Here is a 20,726-nt window from a genome sequence, read left to right on the forward strand (position 1 = left end):
GATACCTGGCTTTCCTTAGGTGCAGCCCCACTACCATCCCCTTCTCCCCTGCCAGGTAGGGATCAAGGCAATCTAATTTCCATACTATGCAAATTGTCTCTTAATTATGGAAACCAGGTTATGGCCTGTGAAGTTCATGCTGCCTCTTCCCCACCTCAGATTGCATATATGATACTTAGAAAAGTACATATTTAACTCAGAGCTAAATAGAAGCCATTATATACTGTAAGACGTCCAAGGATGCAATCTGTTTCTTGAGCGTAAGCCCCACTGAAGATAGACTTACTTTTGGGTAAATGTATGTAGAATTCCACTGTTTAATAAAGCAACCCTTAACTCACATTCATTTGCTACAACATGCACAACTCGACTACATAGTTGATATTTTTCTTAAGCATGCACATGCCTTACATTATTTATCAATATATGCACATTTTGTCAACCCTTGGGTGGCAAATTTTATATCTATCCTGACAGTACTGCAGGAAAAAAAATAAGCTAAGAAGCTTTATGCAAACTTATCTCTACCTGCTGAGTGCATAAATGGTTGTTCTTCCTTGTGTGCTGTACTTTATGGTTGTGAGCTAGAAGCATCATGAAAGGAAGGGAGATACACGATTAGGAGTGATAGGGATAAGAGGGGGGCTGGGGATTAGGAGGAAGAATGTGGGAATGGGGTTTACTTCTGGAATAGTTCAAAATAATAAGAGGGGTCCCTCACACTGTCCTCCTTGACAGCATGATCTCCAGAAAGGTAGTCTAGCTTCTGCCTCCAGCTGAAAACTTCATCCAAAAAACACCTAGCACATTTATAGGATCTTGCAAAACTGAAGCAGTGGCATGACCTTCTGACAGGCATGAAACAGATGTCAACCATTAAAAATAGATATATTGAAATTATTGTTGAAATGTCTTTTAATTTTTAGTATCTGTAACATGGTCAACTCTTGTCCACTTTCTCACTGATGTGCCTTGTTTCTTGCCCAAATTCATAATTATGGGATACAATTCACCAGTTAAGGTTTTATTTTGATGCTAGTAAAATTACAGACCATTTCCTCCCTCGAGAGTCCATATTTCCTTAATAAACAATATTGTGTGATCTCCACAATCAGAACCAGCAGGACAGAGGTGGCTTCCCACAGCACAATTTAGGGTGTCTGGAATAGGTGTGGAAGGAAACAGCTATGACTGTACTCTATATTATGCCAAGGCACCCACCCCACGGTGGGGTGTGACTGGCACCCACTGAGCCTTTTCAAAAACCAAAATGTCCACTAGTCCAAACAAATTGACAACCTCTGAGTCAGGCCACTAAGATAGCAGTATAGATGTGCTTTCAACTCTTTAGAAGGACACTCTTTGTGGGGAAGAAAGTTTCTAGATCTACACTGCTGAGGTGGATCAGAGTCTGCATTTATCTGTTTTAAGAAGCACCTGCTTCTGCTGTGTTGGGGGGATAGGGAAGTTCACCAGGAGCGCTGCTACCTCAGCTGCGTTCAGTAGCAATAATCCACTACTAGACAGTTGCAGGGAAGCCATCAGCATTGGTGTTACGCATTGCGAATGAGCTGAGTGTCTTTGCTTCTTCTAAAGCTGCCTTTAGTGCTTCAGTCGTGTAGCTCACCTTGGGAGATAGTTTCAAAGAAGGATGGATACAGGTTTGAAACATACCATATGAGGATATCCTCCTCCACTGTAGGGAAATGTAAGTCCAGCATTCTAAGTTCCTTTTTTACAGCAGATAGATGAGTACCCTGCTTAACCTGAAGGTTTCATTTATTGCTACTGGGAAGACTTGAGGCAAGGGGGTGTCTCCAGCTCTCACAGACCTATGCTATTCGGATCTGGGAACCTGTTCTCTGTCTTGCCTCTTGCCTGTTACTTCTGCTGTTCAAGGTTGCTAGCGGGAAGAGTTTGAGGATTTCCAAGGTCATTGCTTGTTTCTGTGTTACATCCCAAAACTGGGGATGGCTCTGTGCCCCACAGGATGGTTGAAGTCAAGTCCAATTTACACAGCCCTGTCTGTTGGAACGAGTGGGAGCAGCACCCCATTGGAGGAAGACACTCTCCATTCACTGGAGAAAAGGAACTTCACAGTAAGTCCAGTGCTCTACTCTGTGCTCTCAAAAACCTCTGCTCATCCACCTCCCAAAATAAATAAAACAGTCGAATTGGGACATTACAGTCTATTGACGTGGTCCATCCACGTGCTAAGAGATGTAGTGAATATGCACACTATATTAAGCCACCAAGCCATTTTGCACTAAGTAACCAAGCCAGCAGGGAGCAGTATAATTCACACAAAATCCTTTTGTGTTTATGGGCCTGTTAGCGTGTGGTCCTTCAAAACCTGAGAGCCAGGTGCACAAATCATGATTAGGTCTCTGGTATACAAAGGTTAATCTCCCCTCCTATACAGGTTTTCTAATGCCAGGATGGGGAATTCTCCAGATGTTGTGGGACACCCAACCCTCATCAGCCCCAGCCTTACAATGTTGAGGGATGGTGGGAGATGCAGGCCAGCACTATCTAGAGGGCCATGCCTGCACAAAGCCCGTCCTTCCACCTCAGTTGCCAATTTGTCGAGCAGACCTAATATTGTCTTTGAAGAGTAGTATATACAGGGTGAGTCCTTTAAAAGAGACCCCATGGATACAGAGTACACATGTTCCACAGGGCCTCTTTTAAAAAGAATCGCCCTGAAAATTACACGTGGTGCAAATGTCCCCTTTTCATTTAGGGTGGAGTTCATGAATCCATCTGTTTAGATATTTATTTCATGATATATGGCCAATATTAATGCTGCAGTCTGCACCCTACAAAATGGGGGGGGGGGGATCCCTATACAACCTGGCTCCACCATGAGGGCAAGGAATAAATGCAGTTACTGAAGTCTGGGCAGGGGCACTAGGAATCCTGATTGACCTAGTTAGAGCCACATAATAAGTTTACCCTGTCCAAGCACCTCTTGCTGCTCATAGGGAAAGATAACTTGCTATTTGGCTAAGAAACAATTGCACCTTTGGGAGTTTCTGAGGCTGCTCTGCACGACGCATTCAAAGTGTCCCTGCGCCACGTGCAATGGATTCAGAGGGAGAGACGTGGGTGTTGCCTCTTCCCTCGCTGCCTTGTGATGCTTGCCCAAATCTCTATGCTTAAACGCCTCCCCACCTTTTAACTCTTGGCAGCTGTGCACCAAACGGACCTCAGAACAGCAGCCTGGTTACCACACTGGCATTTCCTCCTAGCCTGGCAAGTGGCTTAGACACAGCCGCCAAAGCTGGGTTGGTTCCTTGCCTAAGACATAGCTTTTTTATATTATTATTTTTTACAGTATTCCTTACCCAGTCCTGACAACACATGAAGCCTACCCTTGTGAGATTTTTGTAGGGCAGCTGCCCTTCAGCCTGGCTGTAAGGCAGAGCTTCCAAGTCTATTCTGCCAGGGCATGAAACTCATCAGGGCTTTGCCAAACTTCACCATGACTCTAGTGTCCCCTTCCTATTCACTCTGATTCTTATGGAAGCTCATAGGAGATTCATCTAGTGCAGGAGCTGGAGGCTTTTGGCTGCCCACATGTTGGTGGGTTCCATTTCACATCAGCCCCAGCCAGCATGGCCAGTAGCTGGGGAATAGGAGTCCATCAACAATAGGACGCCTATGCTGATCAGGGCTGAGCTTGAGCTGCAGTACATTGTCAGGGTTGGAGTGAGATGCGGTTCAGCACTAAAGTAGTAAGTCACTGATGCCAGTGACGTTAACGCCTTTTTCAAGTAAATCAAAACACAGCTCAGGTCTAGTGGTCTCAGCAACCCTTCCCGGTAGGTCTTGCCCATGACACATTTGCAAGGACTGAGCGTCCCTGCCTTCCCACCCCTCCTCTCCAGTGTTTTCCCCACACAGTCTCAAACTGTATGTGCACAACTAATCTCTATTCTGCTCTTTTCATTTCTCTGCGTGCTCTTGGAGACTAGAGGGGAGGGGACTGGGCCACAGCAGGAGGGGAAGGCTCCCTGGATTCTTCAGCCACCTCTTGACCCCTTCCTCTCCAGCCCTGGAGTCTGAACTGCACTCTGCCACCGACTCTAATTGCTCACTAAACCCTGTTGCCCCTCCAGCTTCTGACACCACCTTGCCCCAGTCTTCTCCCTCTGACCACTCCCCTGGCTCTGAGCCTTCTTCCCCTGGTGGTTCACTTGGGGGGGGGGTGTCCCCAGCTAGTGCCTCCCACCACTCCTCTGCAGCCAGCCAGTCTATGACACTGTGTAATAGTGTCCCTAAGCATATGCAGGGTAGCATTCCTCTAACACTGGAAAACTGATGAAACCCTCCACTTGTCCAGATGTGGAGGCAGGGTTGCCCTGTCATAGCATTTGGCGTTTTACGCAGGTTTGAATCTCAGTACCTCTTTCTTCTTTTATTCCTTAAGTCTAGCACCTACCTAGAAGGCCCATAATTTTCTTCTCTCCCTCAGCCCCCTCCCCATTTTATCATACCTTCCAGCATTTCACAGATGCAAATATGTACTTTTAACACCCATATTCTCACACCTAAGGATTGCTGTTTGAGCACATGTGTGCGCGCTCTCACCCTCACCATTAAACACTGCTGCGGGCTCTTCTCCACCTGTGTGCGCTATATTCATTTATTCTGCAATAATATGTGATTTAAAAGCACAGAGACACTTCTGTTTACTTAAAAGTTCTACTAGGGATGCATAATTACCCCTATAATTTGTTGCTGCCATGAACCTCATGGTGTATGTAAAATAGCAAACTGTAATATATCATAGTATTTGTGCGTGGACGTTTGCACGCAGGTGCCCTAAAGCAGAATTGGCCAGTCTTCAGGCTTGCAGCATCTACCGGTACTTTGGCTTTGAATCCTGAGAACCACCAATTGGAGCCTGGTGCAAACGCCACACACCAAGACAATGCTGAGCCCATAAATGTGTGTTCGAGGACCAGAACTGTGCAAAGCTCACAGTCTGTCAACACACACACACACCACTTTCTTGACTTGAGCAGCATAATTTCAGGAGTGGTCTGTGGGTAGTCATTTTGTTGTTTCCATTAGTTAAATAATTAGGAGCCAGAAATCCTTCCTAGTCTACTGGAAATTACCCAGAGATCTGCCATCCACTGTCTCTCTCCCCCCGCCCCATCCAAAAGCAACATGGCAGCTGAAAGATTTAACATCTATGTATTTGACAAACCTAATGACGACTCCAGTAATTCACACTAACGCTAATCTAGCACAAAGTCAGGGCGATCCCTGGCAAATGGGAATCGGAGCATATGAGGTTCTGGTATGGACATGGGTTAATATTCATTCACAAGCAGAGACACACAGGCACTCTGTGTGTTTGAGTGTTGGTGGTGGTGGGGGGGGGGTCGGGAGAAGAATTGCTCTTCTCCAAATGCCATGTAATTTGTCACTCCCACGCATGGTCTGTTTGGCAACGACGTCGCCAAGGTTTCACACGTGGCACCCGGCTGCCGGAGCTGGCAGAAGAAGAGCTGAAAATGCCTTTCTAATAAAATAGAAATGAAATGGGAGAGGAAAGAGAACTCTCAGGGTACTTGTTCAGTAAGTCTATTCAATATGCACTAGGTCTGAAAAGGGTCCTTTTAATTCTTCCTCTTCTCCCCTGCTTGTCATTGTACAAGCTGATAGGCTGGGGAGGGGTCTAGGCAATTGCTTTCACCACCAGGGTTTGCTTTGTACAAAAGTAATATTTAAGTGTGGTTGATGCAAGCTGTAATTGCACACACACAAAGCATGCGCTCACCTCCTAGTTTGCAATAAATCCTTAACCATGGTTTAGAGTTTTTAGACATTACATTTAACTGTGGTCAAGTATTATGTATCCAGTGGGCCTAAATCCGTCTTGCAAGGTAGATATTTCACAAGAGCTAAAAAAATGTTACTGCAATCTTAGGGTTTGATAGATATTTACAAATAAGTGGGGTTTTGGAATTGCCTCCTCTATCAGGGGAAAGGACAATGGGTTTATATTAATTTTCTGTTACCTGGGGCCCTCTGAAGCCGAGATATCTAAAAGGCTTAAGGTCTGAGCCAACAACTTGTGAAACAGTAACACAATGTGTCTGAGCATGTGCAGTTAAAGCTGTTCTTCTGTCACCACCAAACAACTCTTAACACTGGATAAGATGCAATGATTCAACCTTGGAGGTAGTGACTTCCAGAAGGACCTGATCCTTAGAATCACACAAGGGACAATTAAACACTGGATGTCAATTTCCAGAAGTATTTGATCTGGGGCACCCCAAGAAGTCGGCCTACTAACTAGCAATTTAGGGGAGGATAAATTCCAACTTTGATCCATGGGAACATCCTTCCTTTAGTTTCTGATACTGAGTAGAAAGTGACGTTTGTAAACCGAAGAAACCATGGTTACAGCTTGTGGTTTGTCGAAAGCGAGACAAACCATGAGCCCAGGTTCAGATGACTCGTGGCTTAGCTGATCGTGGCACAGCAGCAGGAGGAGGGCAGCAGTCGCAATCTCTCTGGAAGTTCACATTCTCACGCTTAGGCACGGGTCATTGTGTGGCCTTCGTCAAGTCACCCTCTTCACTTATAAAGCGGGAATAATGGTGACCTTGAATGCATCACTGTAATGTTGTAACAGTAAAAATAATTTTTAAAGAATTGGAAAGATCTGCACAAATTAAATGTCATGACAACAGAAAGAGTTAATATTTAACAATTATGTAGATTGTGTGGTTTTTCATATAGTTGTTGGTTTTTAGGGGTTATTTCTGTACTGGGGTTTTATTATCACTGGATACTATTGTCCCTAAATGAAGAGTGTGATTGCACTTCAAAATGCATGTTGTTGTTTTTATATTGGGGTTGAGGGGCATTTATAGGGTCAGCCAGGCCAGTTTCGTCTTCTGCCCAAGCACCGAGGCTTGACTCCTTTTCCCTGCCACACACAGAGTGAGATCGATAGCTATGTGTAAGTGTAATATTTCTCTTCTCTTGGGTACAAGACAGAGAGGGAGGTTCTTACAAATCTGGTTCCCACTAGACTAGAGCGGGACTGGGAACCCTTCCCATCCTCCTTTGTACCATCTGCCTGCCAAGCTGTCACTTAGGTCCCAACTGCTTGCAATCTGCAGGCATGAATACAAGAGTTATTTATTTCTTGAAGACTTGGTCCTTTTCCTACCACCACAGTCAAGGACAGTAAAGTATCTCCCTAGACCCTCCCTTCCATCTGTCCCCCAAATCCAGAGAGGGGAGAGATATTGCCATTTTCTTTAATGTTGCTAACTGGGGTCAAGACAGAGTTGGAAAATTTATTATGCATTTCTTGCAACACCTATTTCGAGAAATGTATCTTCTCATCTCCTCCTGTATATAGATTTGCCACCATTTTCCAGACAGAACTCCTCTTCTTAAAAGACTGGGTGGTAGGCAGAAATTCAACAGGACCAGCCTTGGTTAATGCAGAAAATGTGATGGGGAATGAAGAAATTGCTACGTTTCTGCTTGTGTGCTGTCAACCAGCACATGACATGTCCTGCCAGGGGAGGAAATATGTGAAACCTACCAGATTCCTACGTCTTAGTAGTCTCATGCCCCACAACCCTTGCCTATATACTTTCCCTTTCCTTCTTCTGGAGTGTCGGAGACAGAGCATTGAGTAGAATGGAACTGCACCTTGTAAAAGTTCCTTCAGTATTACGTTCAAAGAATATTGTGTGTAACGGAGACTGCTTTGGTTGCCTTCGTGGAAGATCTATGTTGCAAATTGGACAGAGTGTGTGTGTCCCTGTTCGTTCTGCTGGACCACTCAGTGACTTTTGATACCATGGCATCCTTCTGCACCACCTGTCTAGGATGGGACTTGGAGGCACAGTTTTACATCAGCTCCAATCCTCCCTGGAAGAGCAAGTTCAGAAGGTGGTGCTGTGGGATACTCCTGTGCCCAAGGGGGTCCCTTGGGTTCCATCTTGTCCCCCTTGCTATTTAAAACATACATGGAACTGCTGGGAGAGGTCATCTGGAGTTTTGGCATACAATGCTATCAGTATGCTGATGACGCACAACTCTGTCTTTCCTTTGCATCAAAACCCTTAAAAAGCTTCCACTGTTCTAAATCAGTGATTGATTGTAGTAATGGGCTGGATGAGGGTGAACAAGTTCAGGACAAGACAGAGGTGCTTCTGGTCAGTTGGAAGGTGGATGAGAAAATAGGACTTCAGCCACTGTTGGATGGGATTACACTACCCTTAATGACTCAGTTTGGGTGTGCTCCTGAATTCTGCCCTGAACCTGGATGCCCAGGTTTTGGTGATGGCCTGGAGTTCACTTGCACAATTATGGCTCCGGAACTAGCTTGTGTCTGTTCCTTCCGATGTCTGATCTGGCCACAGGGATGCACACCTTAGTTGCATGCTCTACACAGGGCTGCCTTTGAAAAGTATTCAGAAGCTTCAGTTGGTCCAGGGTGCTGCTGCCAGATGGCTGACTGGGGTTGGTTACAACTTCACTGGGTACTTATCTGATTTGGGGCACAATTCAAAGTGCTGGTTATGACCTATAAAACCATATATATATGAAAGAGCTCTTCTCCCTATACAAACCTGCCTGGGTCCCATCAATATGAGAAGCATAGTTGTTGGTGGTGATGCAGCAGAGAGCCTTTTCTATGGCTGCTCCCATTTTGTGGAATTCGCTCCCAAGAGAGGTAAGATTGGCTCTATCTTTTGTTATCCTTCTGCCAGCATTCTCCACCCACATCGTTCAGTCGGGACACAGTTCCAGCACCAAGGGCCTTCTGGTGGTTCACACACTGCGAGAAGTGAAGCTACAGGGAACCAGGCAGAGGGCCTTCTCAGTAGTGGCACCCACCCTGTGGAATGCCCTCCCATCAAATGTCAAGCAGAAGAGTAATTATATATATTTTAGGAGCCATCTGAAGGCAGCTCTGTATAGGGAAGCTTTTTAAGGTTTAATGTTTTACTGTGTTTTTATATATACTGGAAGCTGCCCAGAGTGGCTGGGGCAAACCAGATGGGTGGGGTTCTACTACTACTACTACTACTACTACTACTACTACTACTACTAATAATAATAATAATAATTGTACATATACCCAACAACCTTAAAAAGGTATTAGCACACATTATTGCTTTTCAGATTTGGATCTTCCTGGGCAAAACGGGGGTGTTTCTGAGCCCATGCTCCTCCACTTTCTAGAATGGTTATTGCTTTGGTTGATGCTGTACACACAAAAAGTTGACTGGACAGTCTACTCTGTCAATCAGATCCTTTGGTAGCATGTGATACTGTGGTCCGCAATGTGTTAATATCACGACTATTGACTGCTTCTGCTCCTTCCTGAGAGATCCCAATAAGCGGTCATCTCTTTGGAATCTTCCCATTAGGAAAATCACATGGGTTTCTTCGTCATCTTCCCTTCTGTTCTGCAAGACTGTGAAGCTTATTGAGGAAGCTGCGTTAGAAATACGAAGTGAGTTGCCCTTAATATGTGCTTGTTTTCCTTTGCCTCCTGAACCCGCAGGTCCTGCCTATTTGGTTATTGGAAGTGAAGGGTCCGGATGGGGCCAAATTCCGAATCCAGGCAAATCCAGCCTATTGCAGGTGTTAATTATTGTTAATAAGTAAACACAGACCTGCCCAGCCAATCTTCCCAGCGCTGCCCCATCTGGCTCTCAAAAGGCCAAGGGAATTTGGCTGCGGAGGCGCAATGAGAACAAAAGGTAGATTGTCGCAAGCAGGGCTCTGCAAGATGCTGGCTCCCCCAGGCGTCCTCCCCACTCCAAAGCACTTTCTGCTGCTGCCCAGCCATGTGGTTTCACCTCTTTTTGTGCCAAGCCATCTGGACAAGAGATTATAGGGTGGCGCCCATGGGATGGCCTGCTGTAATTGTGTATGGCTCATATAGTCCTAATAGATAGGCAGATTTTGGAGGCCAGTTAGGTGTGGCTTAATCTGAGCCTGCATTTAGCCCCGAAAACTGTTTTTCCCAGTGCCCATGGTCAGTCCTGAAGCTAAAGAGTGTGTGAGCTGTGAACCAGGAGATTTCTGATTCAAATCCCACATTAGCCATGAACTCGTGAGGCAAGCCATTATATCTCATCCTCAATGCCTGCTACCAAATTGTCAATACTGAGAGGATAATACTACCCTTCTTTATAGGGTCATTGTTAGGTTTACAAAGATAATATATGGGAAGCATTGTGAAATGCTCAATGTGATGATATAAGTGCTATTATGAAGAATATATTTTTGAGTACTGGGAAGAACTTTAACCCTTTCCAGTGTGTAAACAAAACCAGGCCTTGCAGAGAGGGTACTTAGAGATTCAAAACGTTTTCCACGTCTGTGTGGGGTTGATGACTGAAAGTATTATTAAAATATTACTCTGCCTGCAAAATATTTAATTCACTATCAGAGGCAAAATGCTCCTGAATTCCAGTTGCTTGTGGGCTTCCAATAGGTATCTGACTGGCCTCAGTGAGAACAGGATGCTGTTGTATATGATGCTGTTGTATATTTTGTCTTGTGCATACACCTGACCTGAAGATCTCCCCCCACCCCCCCTAAACCCCCCACCCCACCTAAACACACAGCCAAGTTTGCTTTATTCTGGTCATTTGACACCATTTCTCCCTTGTTAAGTGTCTCATTCCACCATTAGCACTGGGAGAGAAGCATGTGATAGGGAACTGGGTGTTTTCCTTGTGACATCTAGTTTCTGCCCTACTAAGGGTGTGTCTTGGTAACAGCCCCCTGTAACTGCAGTCCATGGCATTCTTTGCAGACCTGTCACAGTACATCCATAACTGTCCCTGCTGTAAGGGCATAATCTGAGTCAGAGCTTACTAAGAGCTCTGGGCCCCTTTTTTGGATTTGCACTGAGAGAACCTCTGTGCAGGTACAGAGAGGAGTTCTCAGCCTCCATCTTAGAACTTGAAGGGGATTCTGGGTGGGTGAGCTGAGGCCTATATGTGTTGCCTAGCAACTCCCTACACCTCCAGAGAGAGCCCAGTCCCCCAAAAAAGTCTGGAAGTGGAACCTGGCTCCAAAAGGGCAGGGGCCTTGCTGTTTGTGCTAATATGTTAAGCTGGTGATTTTGGGCCTGGTTGCGCTCCTGTAGTGTTTTCCCCTGTTCTAGCTTGATGAAGGCAACATTGCTCTTTGGGAACTGGAGTTCCTGTTGCACCACCGTGAAAACATATTCTGCTGTGCCAGAGACCAAATGCAGGTTTGGCTGTGGGTTTACTTGGAGGTGGTTTGAAACAGGGCATCTGAGAGACAGAAGAGGTAGTGAATGGCAGAGATGGAGCAGGCCGCCAAAATGGGTGCCGTGACTGACTCCTGTGACCCCACTCTCTCCCCTGCTTGCCCCCACATACACTTCCAATAAGTGGGTGAAGCAGGGTGGTGTGGGTGACAGCGTCTCGAGCTGATTCTCCGCTGCCCCAGGGGACAACATTTAAAACTATATGCTTCCCGAAGTCTAAATTTTCATTTGCAGCAGTGGCGACCCACGCCAGTGAATGCAAGATGGGAGTTTTCTTTTTCTTTTTCTTTTTAAACACAATTGAGTGAAGCAAGAGCAATGGCAAGATCTTGTTTTCTTCCCGCAGTCACTTCCCAAATTTTACCCTGAGAACCGGTTGCCAGGCAACCGGCTTTAACATGGCAACACACATAAAGGCGGCAGGAGCTGATGTAGGCCCCATCCTCCATCTCTACATGTCAACGCACATTCTGTTCCCACCTCAGAGAGGATTCCTCTCAACCCCTCAGCCCTTCCACTTGTTCAAAATGAAGCTCCAGCGGACATAACTGAGCAAAAAGCCAGAAGAGGCAGTTCCTATCTGCGTTTTCACAACACGCTTAAATCCGTGAAGGGTTTTATCAAGTTTACATGCTTGTTATATTCCCCTTCCCTCCCCCTCCAAGAAAAAAAAGGACAAAAGAGGTTTCCTCACCTCATATTTTTATACTGCTTTCAGTGAAGCAGAAGGGGAGTAGTTTCAACGCAAAGTCAAAGTAGCAGTACCTTGAAATACCCCAGGGAAGGGCCCGGGTTCAATGGCAGAGCATCTGCTTTGCATGCAGGTCCCAAGCCTTATATATGAAAGATCAAATAAAAAAAATGTATTAAGAGATAATTTGCGAGATTTCAACTGCCTAGGGCCTCCACAGGATTTAATCCAGCACTGGTATAATTTAGTAAAAGGTAGATTTCTATGGTCCAAAATTATTCAGAAAATACTATACATTAAATGAATGTTTGTGTTGTTTATCGGTGCCCAAATATTATAAAGCTTTTATAATAATTTATTATTTATACCCCGCCCATCTGGCGGATTTCCTTTTATTGGGGAAAAGGGCAGGGTTGTTCCTGTTGTTCTACATGTTCAGTTTCCTTGTGAGGAGAATACGGTAATATCAGTTTACACATTTTCAAACTGAGTATGAGAGAGCAGCTAAGTGTGTTAGCACCTACACAACTGAAACAGCACCAGCTGCTCAAAAGCGAACAGTATATGCTTGGAGCCTCCCCCCGCCCCAATAATAATTCAGGATTGCCTACAATCCTCAGCAAACATCCCTTCCGGTGACTAAATTCTGCCACACTGCTTCTCTAAGCATCCTTCCACCAGCCAGCAGAACAGGTGGGATGGGACAAGTGGCCACAAACACTCAGAAGTTATTGACCAAACATCATCTTGCTATTAATGCCCGTGGCAGAAGCATTTCTAGCTATTCATTAAACGAAAGCCTCGAGGAAAGCTCATTTTCTATGTCCAAAAAATGATGCTTAAAAGCAACAGGGTTTAATGTACAGCAGGCATGCAAAAAAATAATAATAAAAGGGGACTAAAACCAATGTCTTAAAAGAGAAGCGAGATGTTATTTATGAGTCTCGCCTTTTGCTTTGTCCCTAATTTGCTGGCTTGTAGGATTCTGGAGCTGCAGACTGAAGCTCAGCTGTTCAAGGGAAGGTCACCTGCTGTCAGACACCCATGAGGCGGATCTGGAGGAGTGGGGGCTTTTAACTCTCTGCCTCCCAGAACTGAGGAAAAAGGGAGGCTTGTTCTTTGCTCAGTATTTAATTTTTAAAACAGAGAGGGGTGGTGGTGGTGATAGGTTTGAAATTCCCTGTCCTTTTGACCCTAGGCAAATTTGAGGCCTGCCACACTGGGGAGTTGTGTTCTTAGGTATAGTAGGTCACTCTGCCCATGTTCAGAGGTACTTTTCTCTCCGGGCAGCTTGTGGAAGCAAATAATAATTAAAAAAATGAGGGTCAGGAGATGAGTTATAGGGAGTTTAGAAGTGAAAGGATGTGAAGTGCAGTAAAGTTCAACTTCTTCTTGAGCATTGGAGGCTAGATCCTTTCCTGACCTATCTGCTTCACCTCTGCTAGCCGTGATACCACAATTGCCCTGTGCACTTGCTTTTTGGCTACTCGGACTGAATAATCTGGCAGCCACACTTAAGACCCTTAGTGTCTCACACAAGACTCTGCTGGAGGCTGCTATGACATGTAGTAGATACATTGCCCAAGATGGAATATTGGTGCTTGGTTCAAATTTCTGCTCAGCTAGAGGTAGCTTTGTCATTCAATTTATAACAATTGAACTCTCTCTTCTCCTAGAGAATCTTACCCAGGAGTCCTGTTCCAGCCGTCTCCTGTGTGTGTGTGTGTGTGTGTGTGTGTGTGTGTGTGTGCACGCACTCGTGCACACTGGTAATTCAAGGCCATTTGCTTGTCAGTCACCTGTGTTTTTGTGTGTGTGTGACACCATTCCTGCCTCTCCCTCTCCCTGCCTCCCTTCCTCTCTCCACTGGCAGCTCTTTTCATCTGCATGGATGCTTTCTCCTGCTCAGCCATGCAGAGGGAGATTTTATGAGGCAGGCGGCCAATGCTTGGGCTATGGACAGTCTTAAATTAACTGATGTAAACCCTGTTGCTCTGCACGCCCCTGAGAAATCACTCCTGCCTAAACACTGCCTCTTGATAGACAGCAACTGAGACTGCAGATTCCTCAAGCACCGTCCCATCCCTGTGTCTTAATAGCATCTGACCACAAAAAGGGCCACACTCGTTTTGTTATCATGGCATAGAGAGAGGCTCAGCCTCAAAACCTTTTTCCAGTGTCAAGGCTCAGTCTGGGAAACACTAGAGCAGGAATAGCCAGTGCAGTGCTCTCCAGATATTTCTGGACTTTAGTTTCCATCAGCCCCAGCCAGTGTGACCAATGGGCAGGGATGATGGAGTTGCCGTTCAGTGTCTGGTGGGTGCTGTGTTGTCTACCCTTGTAGTAGGTGAATGGTGTGTTTCCTTTGGGTACAATAGTTGGCCCCTGACTCATCTGGGGTCAGAAGGCAGGACATTTCTGCACCCACCAACCTACCCACCCACACTCAAAATAGATAAATAAAAATAGAATAATCCATCTGAACAAAGCTTTTCATAAGAAGAGCTATTTTGGGTGATCTGATGAGGTGGGTGCAGCAATTCAAGTAAATTAGCATGCATTTACTGTGATCTAGAGTTTAAAATGAGCTTTGTTTATTTCCAGCACGTTTCGAGTGTTTAGAGAAATTATTATTATTATTATTATTATTATTATTATTATTATTATTGGTAGTATTTATTAAGCATGTAAGTACAGTATTTTGCAGTCATAATACTACAAATTAGAGTTCTAAGTCACAGCATGTGAAGAGAGAGAAAGAGAATAAAAAGACATGTTGCATTAACAAACAGCTGTAGTGACAAGTGGGAAGATATTTACAACATCTGATTCTTTTCACTAAATTCTAACTTATTTAATTCTTTATTTTTAAAAAATAAGTAAAAAATATAGTCTCCAAGTATTCTCATCAATGCATATGTATTTACAGTTTCATGTACCTTATTGCACCAGTATATAATAAAAATATTGCATTCTACAGCAAAATTCCATTCTTCAGTAACCAAGATGGCGCCCTCCAGATATTGTTAAACTCCAACTCCCATCAGACGTAGCCAGCATAGCCAAAAGTCAGGAATGAATTGTTAATTTTTTAATTTCTGTCCAACCCTTCCTCCAAAGAAGAAAGTTGTAGCCCAACAATATTTGGAGGATATTATGTTTACTACTACTGCTGTAGATGGAAATTGGGAATAACAGGGATAAACCTAGGTGTCAGGAGCTGGCTGGATGAAGAGGAGTGGTGGGAGGCACAAGATGGGGAACCCGCAAGGGAAAACCCAGAGGAGGAAGGGGGTTGGTGGTGGGACGCTGAGGAGAGGTCAGAGCGAGAAGATTGGGAGGAGGAGTTGGATGTTGAAGGGGCAGCAGGGTTTAGTGAGCAAGAAGAGCCAGTGACAGGGAGCAGTTCAGACTCTGAGGCTGAAGCAGATGAGGGGGGTCAATATGCTGTTGAATAATCCAGGGAGTCTCCTGCTGCGACAGGCTCTCCTCCTGCCTGATCTCCAATAACTTGCAGAGTAATGAGACTAGTGTAACAGAGGCCAGAGGTGCGCAGACACGGTTTGAAACTGCTTGGGAAACATCCGGGAGAGGAGGAGCCTTAGAGAGGATGGAGGTCAGGGATTAGTCCTGGCAACTGCTCCATAGGGGCAAGGCCTACTGGGAAGGGTTGCTGATATCACTAGGCTGAGTTGTATGTTTCCTTGAATAAAGCGTTAACTTCACCAACAACAGAGGTCTGCTGCTTTTATTGCTGACCTGTGTCTGACTCCAGTCCTCACACTAGGATAGAACAATTATCCTTGACATTTATATATGAATGGATACTCTCTCTCTCAGCTGGATATGGAGAAACAGTAATGTAGGCCCCCACCTGAAGTGCCACCTCATCCACCATTTGTGAGAAAATAGAACCCATGCATAGAACCCATAATTAGGGCTGCCATGTGTCTAGATTTTCCTGGTCATTATTGGCATTTCAAGGGTGGAATTGACTTCCGGGGAGAATTTCCCAAAGGCGGTGCTTTGTCCTGGATCTTGGTGTTTTAGTTCTGGTTTTTACTTTTTGAAATATGGCAACCCTACCCATAATCAGAATACTTAAGAAGAGTTTGCTCTCGTTCATGTGAACACAATATCAAGCACATATGTACGGTCTGTGCAGCATTAGCAGTATACATTGTTCGAAGTGTATTTTTATCTGACAAAACATTGCAGAGTGTGCTCTGCTGTTCAAGGGCTTTTGATTTAGTTCAGCTTGTATGGAACACTTTTGGCTAAAAACTGAAACAGACGTTTAGTTTCCATGGCTGCAGCACATGGGGGGGGGGGGAAATGTGGTTGGCCAGCCGCATGTCGTAGAAACACATTGCAGAAACACAAGTGATGAAAAGTGTCAAAACAATTTCTCCCCAGAAAACTTTAATTATTTTTTTAAACTTCACTTTTGTCTTTTTTCAACAGATTTACAAAAGATATTTCTACAGATCTTGTGGTGGCAAAAAAAGAGAGGAGCACCAAAAATAGCTGTGCAGTAATTAGGTGAGTATAAAATGATGTTGGCTTCCAACTTTTTTGTACTTGATTTTGCTTAAAACATTGTTTTTACTCTTTCTGATAGTATTGATTAGGGTAGATGAAAGCACAGCAGTTTCAGGTTTGTTTTTAAGGCTTTAAACAGGAGCAACTTGTGCTAGTTACCTGCCTCCAAGTGGTCTGTTTGAACTTTGTGTTGAAAGATTAAAATTCAGCTGAAATATGGGACCTTGTAAAAAATATATGCAGATTTGCATAATTTCTCTTCTTTTTGCATATTTGATTCTGGTCTTGCTAGTGGTAGGAGCTTTTCAGGACACTGAAGGCCCAGCTCCAATCTTTGGAAATGGCGTTTAACCATTTGATCTGGATCTTGAGGTTTCAGCAGGCGCTGTCCAGTGTACACACACTTGTAAGCATATCTTCAAAGCCAAAAGGCCCCAGCTCTACCATTAGGCAGAGCTGAGTATATTTTAAAAAACAAACAAACACATAAAGTGTGAGTTGTTCACAATATTGTTGTATTTTTACTGTTGGGGAGAGGGAAAGGTGTTTGTGAGGTTTTCTGTCTCAGATGCCAAAATAATTTGACCAGTCTTAGGTACCACCTAGCTTTGACTTGCAGGCAGCTCAGGCAGCGTTACCTCATGCTCATCCAACAATACATTATGTGATTTATTGATTTACTAATGGGCTATCAATACAACAGGCACTGAGTGTTGATGAACATGCACTCACTAAACCATTTGGATCTCTGCCTCTTGATGCACTCTTTACCTTTCTCTTATTGGCTAATTGATTCTGATGTCAGAGATCCCAGCCAAGGTGTTTTTCACAATTCTTATGGCTGCCATTGGCTTACCTTACTCTGATGACATACAGAGGCTTTCCAGCCTTGACCTGGGGCAGTTTAGCACTTAGAAGTTGTGGTTTATCAGAAGTTAGAAATGGAAATCTGAGTTCTGTAAGCAGCCTAACAGAAACTGCCCCCTTCCTCTGTCTTAGTATTTTGTAAGCTTTGAATAGATTCCTTTTTCTTTCTTTTTTGCAATTGGGTGGTCTCAGTGCCTTTTGATGTAAACAGTCAAAAATATTTAGTAATGTGCTTACCACATTTATAGCCCTCCAAGTTTCTGGAGGTGGTAGATATACTTCCACATTAAAAAAACACACAAGTAAACAAGTTTGAATATACATAAAACAAATAAGTGGGTATAGAAAGAATCATTACACTTTCATTATATAGTCAGATAGACCATACAGATGTCATAAAGTTCGCAGGAGTATATATATAGGTCTGCATTATCTTGTAAATTATTACACCCAAAAACATTCAACGTCTCCACCAAAAGGCTATCAAGTTGTCAACCTTCTCCAACTCTTACCCTATTAGTCAACTTGCCCTTACATGCAGTGCCCCATGTTTCAATAATAAATTCTTCCAAAGTTGGTATTCTCATTTTCTCCCAATTGTAATAGATAGTCTCACTGTTTTATCCTCACAACAACCATGGATGAGTATGGTTTTTAATCTGGATCTCTCTCTCTCTAGTCTGAGTCTAACGCACTAGCTTGGCTACGCGATTTAAACAAAAAAAACCTGCTGACTATGTGTCTGTAAATTCAAGATGGCTATCAACTGATAAAATCAAGCATTATAAAGACTGAAAATAATCTGTAATCACAAACCATAAATAACACAACTGTGAAATGCTCGGACCTTGATTAGCCTTCTATGTAGTGCTTTCACTGTGTTTCAAATCTACACAGGTATGCTGAACAGGGATTCTGCCAACAATAATAAAGAACACTGGGGCCACAGGAGAAAAGGTCCTGCTCTGTTCTATAGCTCCTGCACAGGGAGAATTTACAACAGGGAGGTTCTCCCTAATTCTTGAGCTTAAGCATTGGCTAAGTTACCATTATACCTATTTTACAGATGGGCTATAGCGAAGCCATATCTACTCTATATGTGCTGATACATATCCTGGCCATGTTTCTGCTCTACTGATATACATGTCTAACAGTCATTGCATCACTCCAGGGAACTGCAGTTCTCCAAGGGCAGTTCTCAGCTGAAGTTACACCATAAATATGTGTGCTATAGATATATATGGAGGGAGGAAGGATTGCTGAAGGTGGCATAGTGAATCCAGTGCAGAAGTAGCACCTGCTGCATTTTGCCTCCCATCACATTGTTCCACCTAGGGGCTTGTGTGGGCCCTACTTTTTCTTCCCACCAGTACCTTCTCTGCTCCGCTCTGCCTCTGCTTGGCACAGCTGCTGTTGCCACTAGGTTGCCCTGGCACATCTCGCTTGCACTTCTTGCTGGGGCTTGCTGGCCCTGTTGCTCATCCACCTTGACATTCCGGTTCCCCCACGCCCTTGCCTCATGGGGGCACGCAACCACCTGTTCTGCTTGGCTCCGTTCACCTTGAAGGAGAGGAAAGCCCAGAAGCCAACAAAGGAGGCTGAGGCAGGGACAGGAGCTGCCTGAACCTGCTCTTGGTTGGGAGATGCCGTGGAACGGCCAGAGAAACAGTAACAGGGGGAGGAGAGCTGGCAAATGGAAGGGATTATCCAGCTCAAGCACATCTTTTCTCTTTGTCAGAGCAGAAAGGATCCCAAAGATGAGAAAGTGAGCTTTGTCAACAGTGGTGCCCCACAAAGTGGAGCTTCCTCACTGAGATGTTTGCTGTGCACACTCCATTATGACCATTAAGAAACCCTTAAAGAGGTTTTTTTTTAGTCTGCGAGGCTTTCTGAAAACTATGGTTGCTATTGCTGCTGCTAAGTGTTTGTGAATTTGAGTTCTCTTGTCTGAACCGTGTTCTGTGAATGGCTTTGGGAGCTCTGATGGCTAGGTAGTACTCAATAAATCTGACTCCGAAATACAGTACCAGTAAGATCATACTTGTGTGGGGCGAGCTGTTAGGGCAAACCAGCACATAATGCTCTAGAAAGTGATGACTCTCCAACCCATGTGGCTCTAAATTCCCCTGACAGTGGTTAATTTATGCAGGGAGTTGCAGGGGGATGCAATGTCTAAAGCATACCTCAAACTCCTACCCTGTGAACTGGAAACCTTAACCCATAAATTCCTGATAAGGGTGGGGGAATGACCCTTAAAAGCTTATACCACCTGGAATGGGAGGGAAGGTGAATCAGGGTCAGCAGCTGTAAGCTCTTAAGGGCTCCGACCTCTTCAAACATAAGAGTTCAGAGGGGAATTAATTTAGGATCAGAGGGAAAGACCCTAATGCCACCCGCCTCCTCCAAGATACTGTAGGTTATTAGAGGTTCAGTCAGGCACACTTGACTTTGCTTTTGTTTGTTTTCCTTTTAAACTGAGGCTCTTAACTTTTTTTTTTTTTTACTGTCTACCATGAGACGGTGAGCATCCTCAGTCTCCATAAGGGTGCTTTAGAGTTTTTTTCTTTTCTTTTATTTAAATTATTCCACACCTGCATGTACTTGGGCAGGGGTCTGCAACCTTTAAGACAAAAAGAGCCACTTGGACCCGTTTCCGAAGGAAAAAAAACCTGGGAGCCACAAAACCATTGCGACATTTAAAGCATGCGCACCGCTGCCCTCCGATCTGACAGTGGGTGGGAAGGTGACGTCAGGACAGTGTGTGACTAACGCACGCACCGCCCCCATGCGACGTCACAGCCAGTACAGCGCCCGCCACAGTGAGGAGTGTCGGGGCGCACAATGTGCCTCCTCCCCTCGCTAGTATCCGCCCCGGAGCCGCGGCAAAGGTGTAAAAGAGCCACATGCGGCTCCGGAGCCGCGGGTTGCAGACCCCTGTACTTGGGGAAACTCACAAGTAGGCTGATTAGGTGCAGGACTACCAAGCAGCTAGGGGACCAGCACCACTGGGCACCTGGCAAGGCCTACTATACATTAAGATAATTTTGGTGACCTACACACTAGGGGTATTTTGCCCATCCAATCTGAAGAACCAGGCACTGCCATCAAGTTCACTATTGAATGTAATGAGAATAATAATGGTGAGATGATGACGTCAACCAGGGATAGGGAACACCTAGGCTTCTGGACATTGTTGGACGCCAACTCCCATCAGGCCCAGCTACCCTGGCCAATGGGCGAGGAATGATGGGAGCTGTAGTCCAAATATATCTGGATGGCCGCAGATACAGATTAGCAGAATCATCCTTAAGTTGAACAGTG

At 44.7% G+C, this 20,726-nt stretch overlaps 1 protein-coding gene across 1 annotated transcript in view; it reads left to right on the forward strand.

Annotated features, from left to right (window-relative positions):
* The first annotated feature begins 9,202 nt into the window (after nucleotides 1–9,202).
* The window catches only part of RAPGEFL1 (Rap guanine nucleotide exchange factor like 1), a 68,192-nt gene continuing 56,668 nt past the window's right edge, over nucleotides 9,203–20,726 (forward strand). The window contains exons 1-2 of the mRNA XM_077917290.1: nucleotides 9,203–9,508; nucleotides 16,461–16,538. The gene's annotated coding sequence lies outside the window, so the exon portion shown is untranslated. The remainder of the gene's footprint in view (nucleotides 9,509–16,460; nucleotides 16,539–20,726) is intronic.

The sequence above is a fragment of the Podarcis muralis genome, chromosome 13, assembly GCF_964188315.1.
Source record: "Podarcis muralis chromosome 13, rPodMur119.hap1.1, whole genome shotgun sequence".
NCBI lineage: Eukaryota > Metazoa > Chordata > Lepidosauria > Squamata > Lacertidae > Podarcis > Podarcis muralis.